This window comes from Canis lupus, chromosome 11 (assembly GCF_011100685.1).
Source record: "Canis lupus familiaris isolate Mischka breed German Shepherd chromosome 11, alternate assembly UU_Cfam_GSD_1.0, whole genome shotgun sequence".
In the NCBI taxonomy this organism is placed as follows: domain Eukaryota; kingdom Metazoa; phylum Chordata; class Mammalia; order Carnivora; family Canidae; genus Canis; species Canis lupus.
Window position 1 is genome coordinate 61,371,051 of NC_049232.1, and position 12,769 is coordinate 61,383,819.

At 37.4% G+C, this 12,769-nt stretch overlaps 1 long non-coding RNA gene across 8 annotated transcripts in view; it reads right to left on the reverse strand.

Moving 5' to 3' along the window:
• Window positions 1-12,769, reverse strand: part of LOC111098116 — a 181,251-nt gene that overhangs the window by 83,777 nt on the left and 84,705 nt on the right. The gene's annotated exons all lie outside the window — the stretch shown is intronic.

Here is a 12,769-nt window from a genome sequence, read left to right on the forward strand (position 1 = left end):
TAAGGACTTCACACCTCCAGGCTGCACCTAGGTAAGTGCCAGGCAGGTTTCCACAGGGAGTGGGAAGGGAATGGGGAGGTAGAAAGCAAGGGATACTCAGTGCAGCTGAAGCAAAATGCTGTCAGGTTACACCTGTGCTCACCGCAGTATTCCAGCATGAATACCTGATTCAAAGTAAATTCTCAAAATATTTTGTTAAATAAGTTAAAAGAGTAGCATACTTTTGTTTACCACTTTAAAAAGGACAAGTCTTTGATCTACATTTTCATATTCACTGTGTTTATTTTCACAATCACCCTTTAAGGAAAGCAAAGTAGGTACTATTACCCTCATTTTGAAAATAAAGAAAGGAAAAAAAAAAAAAGAAAATAAAGAAAGGTTAACCAAAAAGCATTGGAATAGAAGAAAAATCAGGGATTTGGGATCACATAGACCTGGCTTTGAATTATGGCTCTAACACTGTACAATCTTGCCTAAGTTGTGTAAGCCTTCTGCAACCAGGTCCTTATCAGTGAAATGTAAGTAATACTACTTGCTTTACAAGGCTGTGTGAAGATTAAATGAATTAACATATTTGGGAAAATAATAGTACAATTTAGCACGAAGGTCACAAACTGATCACCCTTGGGCATGAGTGTGTGGAATGGCTTTATTTGCCATTCCATAGGAAAGTGACCAAAAACACCAGTCTGCAAACTCTAGCTCCATCCATATGAAGAAAAGGCACAAATACCTCTCAGCTGTCAACAGGTAATCTTTACACCACCTACACCACTGCTGTGGGGTAGAATTTGGTTTGACTGGTTAGTTTGGTTTTGTCTGCAAGTATGTTAAAAGGCAGTCTCTTTAGGTAAGTGTTCAGCTTGGTTGCAATATAAGCTGCTTCTTGATGGCTGTTTTACTGTAGCCTGATGCATTTATTGAACTTCCCTGGCCTGTGTGGACATTTCAAATTCCAGAACCTGGCTTAGTATTAGGAGCTTTTCACAGCAGCCAGACCAAGATTTGAACCTTTAAAAAAAAAAAGATTTTATTTATTTGAGAGAGAGAGAGCATGTGCACACACAAGAGAAAGAGCACAAGCATAGAGGAGGTGGGGGGTACAGGCAGAGGGAGAGGGAGAAGCAGACAGAGACTTCTGGTTAACAGGAAGCCCGATGGAGGCCTTGATCCCAGGACCCCGGGGATCATGACCTGAGCCAAAGGCAGATGCTTAACCAACAGAGCCAGCCACCTAGGCGCCCTAGATTTGATCCTGACTTCGCCATTTATTTAATCTCTCTAGCTTCAGTTTCTTCACTTATATGAAATTGGGTTATTTTTGCCTCCCTAATGCCATGTGCCCTAAAGTAGAATACTTAGGTTCTTAGTTTGCAAGACTCCCAGAGTCCAGGCCCTTTCCTGATTTTCCAAAGGGACCTCAGCCTGCAGATGTGAGGATGAAATGAAGAGCCAGTTTAGTTTGTTTTCAGCCTGTGGTCTTTATCTACAACAGAAACCTCAGCATTCCAAAGAGATGCTTCCAATCCTTGCTGCTGCCATCATCAGTGCCAGAATAACCACCCCTATATCTTATGATCATTAGTCCCTAAAGATGGTCTTCCAATGATCCACTGCTTTGGGATATTGACTGTCTTCCCTTAAATCTGGGCAGGCCTAGAACTAACTTTTGACCAACAGATGTGGCCACAGTGAAGCTGCATGCCTTCCAAAGCTAAGCTATAAGAAATGATGCAGTTTCCATCTGGCTCCCTTGGAAAATGCATCCTGGGGGCAGTAATAAGCCTTCATGTTAGAATTCTAACAACTCTGGGACAACCATACTGTGAAATATGTGAATACGCCCTATGGGAAAAAATCAAGCATGGTAGACAGCTGCAGATTTTCTCCTATTCAGTGGTCTGTACCAACTTGCGAAACAGAATGAAGAAGCCATTTGGACATCCAACTCACACTTTCAGATGACTCTAGCTACAACTGCCATCTGACTGCTACTGAATGACAGACCACAAATGAGAATCTTCCTAATGAGACCAGAACAATGGGAGATAATAAAATGGCTATTGTTTTAAGCTACTCTGTCTTAAGGAGATTTGATATGTAGCAATAAATAATGAGTTCAGGATTATACGTGCTGTTGTTGCCTGGCACATCTGAAGCCACACAGCTGTAGCCGAGCTTCTGCTTCCGGTTGCTTCTAGTATCACTCGTAGAAATTCCTGCCCAGAAGACATTGTTAAAAAAATAAGGGAGGATGACTCTTCACTTGCATTATACTTGAACAAGGTTGCCCAATGACAAAATTGCCTTGGGCTTCCTATGTTATAAATCCTTCCAACCATTCCTTTAGCCATTTCCCCAGGACATAAGTTTGCCACTAGGATGGCTCAATTGGAAAAGGTTCTGGGATCCACTTCCAAACTGACTGTATCAAGCAAGGTCACAGCAGAAAAAAACATGGTACTTTCAATTTTAAAAGAATTGGGGATTTAATAAAGGACTATTTACAAGGAGTGGTTATAGAGGACCCACGTGGAATAGTGGAGTAACCCCAGATTAGTAACCGCAGTGGAATGTTACTACCTCTACACTCATAGGATGAGAGGAAAGAGCAGTTGATGAAACCTGAATAGAGTTATACAGAGAAGGTCACCTTGAAAGGAGCTATGTCATTCAGTCTAAAAATGTAGTCAACCCAGCAGAACACACGTTATTCCTCAAGCTCACATGAAACATTCACCAAGATAAAACACATTCTAGGCCATAAAACACATCTCAACAAACCTAAAAGAACAGAAATATAATGTCTGCTCTCAGATCACAATAGAATTGAACTAGAAATTAATAACAGAAAGATAATTGGAAAATCCCAAAATATGGGGAGAGTAAACAACACATTTTGAAATAACACATGGTTCAAACAAGAAATCTCAAGAGAGGGGCGGCCCGGTGACGCAGCGGTTTAGCGCCGTCTGCAGGTATGGGTATGATCCTGGAGACCTGGGATCGAGCCCCATGTCGGGCTCCCTGCATGGAGCCTGCTTCTCCCTCTGCCTGTGTCTCTGCCTCTCTCTCTCTGTCTCTCATGAATAAATAAATAAAATCTTAAAAAAAAAAAAAATCTCAAGAGAAATTTTTAAATATTTTGAACTACATGAAAACAAAAACAACTTATCAAAAATTATGGGATGCAGTGAAATAATGCTTACAGGGAAACTTATGGCATTGAATGCATATATCAGAAAAGAGGAATCATCTAAAATCAATAAGCTAAGTTTCTACCTTAGGAGAATAGACAAAGAGGAGCAAATTAAATCCAAAGTAAGCAGAAGAAAAGAAATAATAAAAATTAGAGCAGAAATCAATGAAACTGAAAACAGGAAATCAATAGAGAAAATCAATGCAACCAAAAGCTTGTTCCCTGAAAGGATCAAAAAAATCAACAAGCCTCTAGCCAGGCTGTTACTAATATCTGAAATGAAAGAGGTGACATCACTACCAAACCTAATGGCAACAAGAGGATAATAAAGGAATACTATGAGCAACTCTATGCCCGCAACCTAGATAAAATGGACCAATTTCTTGAAAGACACAATTTACCAAAACTCACACAAGAAAAAACAGACAATATGAATAGGTCTATATTTATAAAAGAAAATGAATTAGCAACTAATAACTTTCCAAAACGAGTATCACCAGATCCATAATACTCTATAATCTATTTTAGAAGATAGCAACGGAGAATACTTCCTAACTCATTCAAGGAGGCCACCATTATCCTAATACCAAAACCAGACAAAGATATTACAAGAAAAGAAAACTATAAAACAGTATCTTTTTTATATCTCTTGAAGATGTAAAAATCTTCAACAGAATATTAGCAAATTGAGTCCAACAATTTATAAAAAGAATTATACACCATGACCAAGTGGGATTTATTCTAGATACGCAAGGATGATTTAATATTTGAAAATCAGTTAATGGACTCTATCACATCAATAGGTTAAAAAAAGAAAATCTAATGTTCATAATATGATATGAACATTAGAAGTAGAAAAAGTATTTGACAAAAATCCAATATGTGTTCATGATAAAATTTCTCAATAAATTAGAAATAAAAGGAACTTATTCAACTTGATGAGGATATGTACAAAAAAATCTATAGCTAACATCATCTTTAATAGTAAAAACTCAAAGAATTCCCAAGATCAACTACAAGTAAGAATGTCCCCCATAACCATTCCTTTTTAACACATACTTCCAGTATGTGCAATAGTTAGTGCAATAACACAAACAAAAAAAGAAATAGGAGGTTTACAAACTGAGAAGAAAACTGTCCTTGTTTGCATATGGCATAATTGTCATCTGTGTAGAAAATCTGAAAGAAGTGACAAAAGAACAAGTGAGTATAGAAAGGTTATAGGATACAAAGTTAATATACATATGTCAATCACCTTTCTATATGCCATCAATGAACAAGTGGAATTTGAAATTAAAAACACAATACCAGTTTCATTAGTGACCAAAATATTAATATACTTTGATATAAATCTAACAAAATATTCACAGTATCTACATGAGGAAAACTGCAAAACTGATGAACAAAACAAAAGAATAATGGACAGAAAGACTCAATATTGTCAAGATGTCAGTTCTTCATGACTTGATCTACAGATTCAATGCAAAATCCCAGCAAGTAATTCTGTGGATATCAACAAACTGATTCTGATATTTGTATGGAAAGGCTAGAATAGCCAAATGTTGGAGAGTATAGTTCAAAGACTGACAGTACCCAACTTCAAGACTTACCTTAAAGCTACAGTAATCAAGACAGTGTGGTACTGAGAAAAGAACAGACAAAAATAGAAATCCCAGAAATACAATCAACTGATCTATGACAAAGGAGCAAAAGCAATATAATGAAGCAAAGACAATTTTCAACAAATTGTTGGAAATGGATATCCCCATGCTAAAAATAAATCAAAAATGGCTCACAGATCTAAACGTAAAGCCATACAAAAGTATAAAACTCCTAAAAGATAACATAGGACAAAACCTAGATGATCTTGAGTGTGGATATGACTTCTTAGATAAAACACCAAAAACATGATCCATGAGAGAAATCATTGATAAGGTGGACTTCATCAAATTTAAAAACTTCTGCTCTGAGAAAGACAATGGCAAGATGATAAGAAGACAAACTACAGAATAAGAGAAAATATGTGCACAAGACACATCTGATAAGGGAATGATATTCAAAATATACAAAGAACTCTAAAAACTCAACAATAAGAAAACAGACTAAAAAGAAAATGTTTCAAAGACCTTAACAGACACCTCACCAAAGATGACCATCCTTTCATGAGGACTATTGGCTTCAACTATTATAATCTACATCACTAGAAGTTTCACTTGGGTTTTTTTTAAAGTATCTTCAGTATTTCTAATATGATGAATTTTTACTCTGGCTTAACATATGGAATACAATGATACTAACTGTTTTAATATCCTTGTCTATTAATTCTATCACCTATGTCATTTCTGGGTCAGTTTTTATTGGTTGATTTTTCTCTTCATTATGAGTACTGTTTTCCTGCCTCATTGCATGTTTGATATATTTTGATTGGATGTAGACCTTATGAATTTCACTTTGTTGAACAATGGATATTTCTGTTTTGTTTGTTTTCCTTATATTTTTATTTAAATTCAATTAATTAACGTGTATTATTAGTTTCAGAGGTAAAATTCAGTGATTCATCAGTTGTATATACCCAGTGCTCATTATATCATATGCCCTCCTTAATGCCCATCACCTTTACCCCATTCCCCATCCCCCATCCCTTCCAGCAACTCTCAGTTTGTTTCCTAGGATTAAGAGTCTCTTGGGCACCTCAGTGGCTCAGTGGTTGAGCGTCTGCCTCTGGCTCAGGTCATGATCCCAGGGTCCTGGGACTGAGTCCCACATCAGGCTCCCTGCAGGGAGCTTGTTTCTCCCTCTGCCTGTGTCTCCGCCTCTCTCTGGGTGTCTCTCATGAATAAATAAAATATTTTTTTTAAAAAGAGTCTCTTATAGTTTGTCTCCCTCTCTGATTTCATCTTGTTTTATTTTTCCCTCCCTTCCCCTATGCTCCTCTGTTTTGCTTCTTAAATTTCACGAGTGAAATTGTATGATAATTCTCTAATTGACTTATCTCGCTTAGCACAATGCCTTCTAGTTCCATCCATGTCATTGCAAATGGCAAGACTTCATTTTTTATGGCTAATATTTATTTATATATATATGTGTGTATCACATCTTCTTTATCCATTCATCTGTTGATGGATATCTCAGCTCCTTCCACAGTTTGGCTATTATGAACATTGCCAATAAACATTGGGGTGCAGGTTTCTGTTGGGATCACATTTGTATCTTTGGGGTAAATATCTAGTAATATGCTGGGTTGTAGGGTAGTTCTATTCACAACTTTTTGAGGAACCTCCATACTGTTTTCCAGAGTGGCTGTACCAGCTTGCATTCCCACCAACAGGTAAAAGGGTTCCCCTTTCTCTGCATCCTCATCAACATCTGTCATTTCCTAACTTGTTAATTTTAGCCATTCTGACAGGTGTGAGGTAGTAACTCATTGTGGTTTTGATTTGTATTTCCCTGATGCTGAGCGATGTTGAGTATTTTTTCATGTGTCTGTTGGCCATTTGGATGTTTCTATGGAGAAATGTCAAACAATGGATTTTTTGTAGTCCTATAAATATTTTTGAGTTTGGTTCTGGGACATCATAAATTACTTGTTAACAGTTTGATCCTTTTGGGGTTTGCTTCCAATTTTTTGTTGAGCTGGATCAATGCAACATTTATCCTGAGACTAATTTTTCTCCAGTATTGAGGCAAAACCATTCTGAGTACTCTATTCAAAGTCCACAAATTATGGTGTTTTCTACTCTGGCTGATGGAAACAAAACCCAGTAAAATCAGACAGTCTACATCAAAATCTTGGCTCTACGACTGGCTAACTGTATAATTTTAAGCAAATTACTCAGTTTCTTAGTCTATAATATCAGGGATCAAAATAGGGATCCCTGGGTGGCGCAATCAAAATAAACCATGGATGAGGGTGCCTGGGTGGCTCAGTTGGTTAAGCATCAACTCTCAGTTTCAGCTTGGGTCATGATATCAAGGTCATGGGATCAAGCCTCACACTGGGCTTCACACTCAACAAAGAATCTGCTTGTCCCTTTCCTCTCCCTTCTCTCTCTCATAAATAAATAAATAAATAAATAAATAAATAAATAAATAAATAAAATATTTTTAAAAATCAATCACAGGTGAAACCTCTTACTGAAGGCTATTAGTAAGATCCATTTATTCTTCCTTTTTATTATTTTCCTCCCTTCCCAATGGTAAAACCATCTATCCCAATTGTGAAGAAAGCTCTGCTTTATGAGGACTCCTCTTAAATATTTCTTCTGCACCCTTAACATACTTCTTCTAGCATTATAGCATTATGTCCTACCATTCTTTTCATTTCCTCATGCACTATGAGTATTTATAATCCTCACCTAGGTTGACAGAAGATTCAGAAAGCAATAAGAGATAGTTCTACTTTCAGAAAGCTTAAGTTCAGAAAGCATGTCCAAGTACTCTGTCCATTCTGAAGTCCTTTCTCCCTATAAAGCTCTCAGGTAAATGAGATAAAGTGCTTAAAGCATTTTGAGAAAAGGACAGCACTAGAAGGTGGACTGGAACTCAGAGCTGTCTGAATAATTAAGTGCATAGGGTCAACTGTGTGAAAAACAGGTATTGTCCAATGGTGAGGGCAATAAACATACATCATCCATGGGTGTGTTCATGGAAAAAGCAAGGCCATAGGTACTGGACTAGGAAGCAGCAGGCATCCTTATGGGCATGATCAGATAACCAAGACAGCAGAAATCCAAAATACAGGACCATGACCTGAGGAATATCACAGGATCTGGGGAACATGATGGAAGCTTTCCAATGTGAAAGGGAAAAAGCCAAGCTAACTCTTGTTCAGACTAGCCTGGATAGTTTGAGCCTTCAAAAACAGTGATGAAGGAGCCAGCTGTTAGGATTTGAGAATGAAACAGAGGCTCACAAACTAGGTCTCTACTCATGCCTCCCCTGGAATACCTGTTCATATCTTTCCCACACTTATAACCCAGCTCATATCCCTCTCTAACAGAAAGCCAAGAGGACATGATTTACTTGTCATCTGAACCTGTAATCATCCTACTCTGTACCTCTTAGAAAACATATCACATTTTGTTTTTCATTTATAGACATTATTTTGCCACATCTTTTTTTTTTAATTTTTTTTTTCAAATTTATGATAGTCACAGAGAGAGAGGGGGGGGGGGCAGAGACACAGGCAGAGGGAGAAGCAGGCTCCATGCATTGGGAGCCCGACATGGGATTCGATCCCAGGTCTCCAGGATCACGCCCTGGGCCAAAGGCAGGCGCCAAACCGCTGCACCACCCAGGGATCCCTATTTTGCCACATCTATATGGTAATAAGCATCTTAGAGTTAGTGATTACTTTTTTCACTTTTCAACAGGTTCAAATCCCATCTCTGCATAGAGGTGAGTGAAGCTGAACAATTTCTTTAGCCTGTCTAAGCCTGGTTCCTCATCTGCAAAATAAGCATAACAAAGCCCTGCCTATACCTCCTGGGGTTGTTGCGAAATGCCATCAAAGTCAAGCTTATTAAGGTACTTTATAAATGGTGATGTGTTAGGCAAATGTGACTACTATGAGTAGGGACACTGAGGTACTAAATATATGTGAGAAACTTCTTTGAGCAAACAATGACAGAATTAAAGCGGGGCTGCCCATCTCACTTCCATCTCCACTCCTCTCTAAAAGCAAAGTTAAGAGCATGGGGTCTGGAACCAGACTGCCTGGGTTCTATGCCAGGTCTATTCCTTATGAGCTTCAGGCAAGTTATTAAACTTTTTTGCAGAAACTATTTCTTACTCACTTTTATATCTCCAAGATGCATAATTGGCATTCAGTGTCAAAAGACCAGATGGAAGCAAAAGATCAACTATCAGTTGCTATCCTAAGTAGCCCCATCATTAAGTGTGTCACCTAACCTGAGTGACTAGTTTTTAATCTATACCTCAAGGCCTTGGACCAGATGAGCTCTTTTTAAATTTAAATTCTCCTATATACTTTAAAGTTCATTTAAAGTTCATTTAATAAATCATTCTTAAAGGTTTGTTTTATACTTTATAGTAAAGACTATTATTTGGACCAAAAATAAAAACTTTAGTGAGTGAAAGCATATTTGAAGAGCAAAACTCTTGCTAGGTCTCTTACTAGTTTTATGACATTGGCAAAGCATTTAAGCTCCCTGAGACTCGATTTCTTCCTCAATAGCCACATCACAGAATTGCTGTGATTTAAAGCACCTAACAGTGAAGCACAATGATAGCCAGCAATGCCAAATAATAATTACAACTTAGCTTTAAAAGTTAGTTTTTAAAAATAGATTTTAAAAGCTTGAAATGAGTTTCCATGGACCCAATGTGTTGAAATACCAGTCATTCACATTTACATTATGAGATTTTACCACCCAGTTGGAATTTATTCCTCTTTATACTTTGTTTGTGTCAGCCTTTCTTTTCCGCCTAATGAACTCCTACTCATCCTTTAATGCCCAGATCAAATGTCACTTTTGCCAGTGTCTTCTCCACCTCCTCTGGGCAAAAAGAAGTTTTCCAATGCTATATATACTTATGACAACATTCATCATGTGTCATTTCAAAAACCACATATGGATATGTCTCCTCTACTAGACCATGAATGCCTTTTCAAAAGCAAGGATGAACACAGGGCCTGGCACATGGTAAGTGCTAAATATGTTTTTTATTGTTTGAATAAATGAATGAAAACAAAAAAATAATTCTGCTGCTTTTAGCTGCTATTTAGTAAGTTCACTCATTATCCATAACAAGAAGAAAGGGCAAGTTAGAAGCTATGTGTAATTCTACAGGCTCAGGTGCAAGCTAAAAAAAACTAATCAGAGTTTTTCATAAATTCAATCTCAGATAGAAATAGAATTTAGTGATAGTTACTCATTGCCTCGTGACCAGAAAAAAAAATCCTAAAATAGAAGAGTTCTAGTTCTACATGCTGTTTTATTGAAAACATCAGTAAAGCTTCCAAACTCTTGGGAATCACATGGTTCATCTTTTTAAGTCAAGGCAAACAAGAGTAAGAACAAACCCAGGGTTAGTAGACTATAAGTGCCACCCCAAGCAGGCTTCAGGTTTCAAATAAGTTTGATGAAAACCATGATGTGGCCTATTTCTTACGAAAATTATAACTCTGCTGCTCAATTATAGATGTTTGAAAACTTAAGCTGAATCACACACATTTATATTCTGGGATCTTTTTTCCCAAAATGTGAGGAGTTCAAAAGTTCAAACACAGCAGGTTTATAGCCATCACTAATTACCATGGTGGCCCTGGGTAAGTTACTTTATCTTTCTGGGCATTCCTTTTGTTCATTGTAAAATGAGACCATTGGCATAGATGATTTTCAAAGTCCTTTATGACTCTCAACAAAGTCACAGAAGAAGAGATGCACAAGGTATCACTTGGAATAAGCAGAACTGGCATCTGCCAATATGATATATTTTGAAAGTCAAGAAGGAAGAGTCTCCCTCCAAAAATATCTCTGCCCCAATAGGACCAACTCCACAAGTTAAGTGGCAGGGAAGCAGTGAAAGACACATAGGCTTTTGAATCAGCCAGACCCGAGCTCTGATCCCAACTCTGATACAGTTTTCAGTCAGTGAGCAAGTTACTTCATCTCTTCAAGCCTCCATTTTCTCATCTGTAAGATGGTAATATTTAGTCCCTGCTCTATTATTCAGATTTGATCAATGGTAGTCAAAGTGTAGCAGTGCTCTGAGAGGGGCATGCTGCCCCAGCCTACAGGGTTAGCAATGGGCAGCAAATAAGGAGTTCAGATTACCAGCCTCTACTCCAACAAGAAGTAGGATGAGAGGAGACCACCTGTCTTCTGAGCTTTCCTAGAAAAATGGACTTAGTATGGCCCCCCCAACAGCCCACCCCACTGAGAAAGAAATGCCACCCAGGTCTAGCCAACATTATAATTACAGTTAATTATCTCCAGGTAACAGAGAGTTAATCATAATTTTGTTTTAGCTGCAATTGTAGATTTTTCTGAACCTACCATTCCATCCTTCCTGCCAATACCCCATTGAACTGAGAATTGATTACAACAGTATGTTAAGAGGTGATTTTATGGATTATTTTCCTTTTGTTCAGTGGATGCCACAGAAATTCCTTTTAATGATTTTTAGAGCCTGAGAGACAAGAGTTCAACCAGCAATTTTAGAGTTGAAAGAATCTGAGGGCCATGTAACACGAGACCCAGCCTACCCTCAAAGTATCCTGGGATGTGTTCGGTGGACATAAAAGGAGATACTGCATGTCATTCCTCCTGCATATGATTTTGGACAGAGTAAAATGAGATGATTTCTGCAACTAATCTAACACAATGCCTAGCCCTAAGAGCAACTTATTAAATGGTAGTTACTGTTAGTAACCACAGCTGATCTGTGTGGCTTCCGTTTATGAATGTTTGGCTATGCCACACTACCTCCCTACTAAATACAATACTCTTTGGACTTTTTGGATCATATATCACTATGAATTTCTTTTTTAAAAGATTTAATATATATACTCCAATACATGTATTTTTTATTTATAAAATATACACATGCTACTCTATATGATAAAATTTACATAAGATAAACATTTAAAAAATCCAGAAGAGTCACAAAACTGCAGCAAATAATACTAAAATTTGTATGGAACCATAAAGGAGTTTGAAAGAAAAGCAAAGCTGGTTGTATCACAGTTCCAGATTTCAAGATATAATACAAAGCTATAGTAATCAAAATGGTATGGTACTAGCAAAAATATAGATATACAGATCTATAGAACAGAATAAAAAGCCCAGAAATAAACTCACACTTATATAGTCAACTAATCTATGACAAAGGAGGCAACAATACACAATTGGGAAAAGACAGTCTCTTCAATAAACAGTGCTGGGAAAACTGGACAGCTACATGTAAAATAACGAAGTTTCACATTCTAACACCATACACAAAAATAAACACAAAATGGATTAAAGACCTAAATATGAGAGCTGAAGCCATAAAACTATTAGAAGAGAACGCAAGGTAGTCATTTCTCTGATATCAGCTATAGCAACATGTTTCTAGACATGTATCCTAAGGCAAGGGAAACAAATGCAAAAATAAACTATTGAGACTACACCAAAATAAAAAGATTTTGCACAGAGAAGGAAACCACCAATAAAACCAAAAGGCAAGCTACTGAATGGGAGAGGTATTTACAAGTTATATATCTGATAAGGGGTTAATAACAAAATATATAAAGAACTTATACAACTCAACACCAAAAAAGCAAACAATCTGATTTAAAAATGGGCAGAGGGGATCCCTGGGTGGCGCAGCGGTTTGGCGCTTGCCTTTGGCTCGGGGCGCGATCCTGGAGACCCGGGATTGAATCCCATGTCGGGCTCCCGGTGCATGGAGCCTGCTTCTCCCTCTGCCTGTGTCTCTGCCTCTCTCTCTCTCTGTGTGTGTGTGACTATCATAAATAAATAAAAAAAATTTTTAAATATTAAAAATAAATAAATAAATAAAAATAAAAATGGGCAAAGGCCTGAATAGAAATTTTTCCAAAGA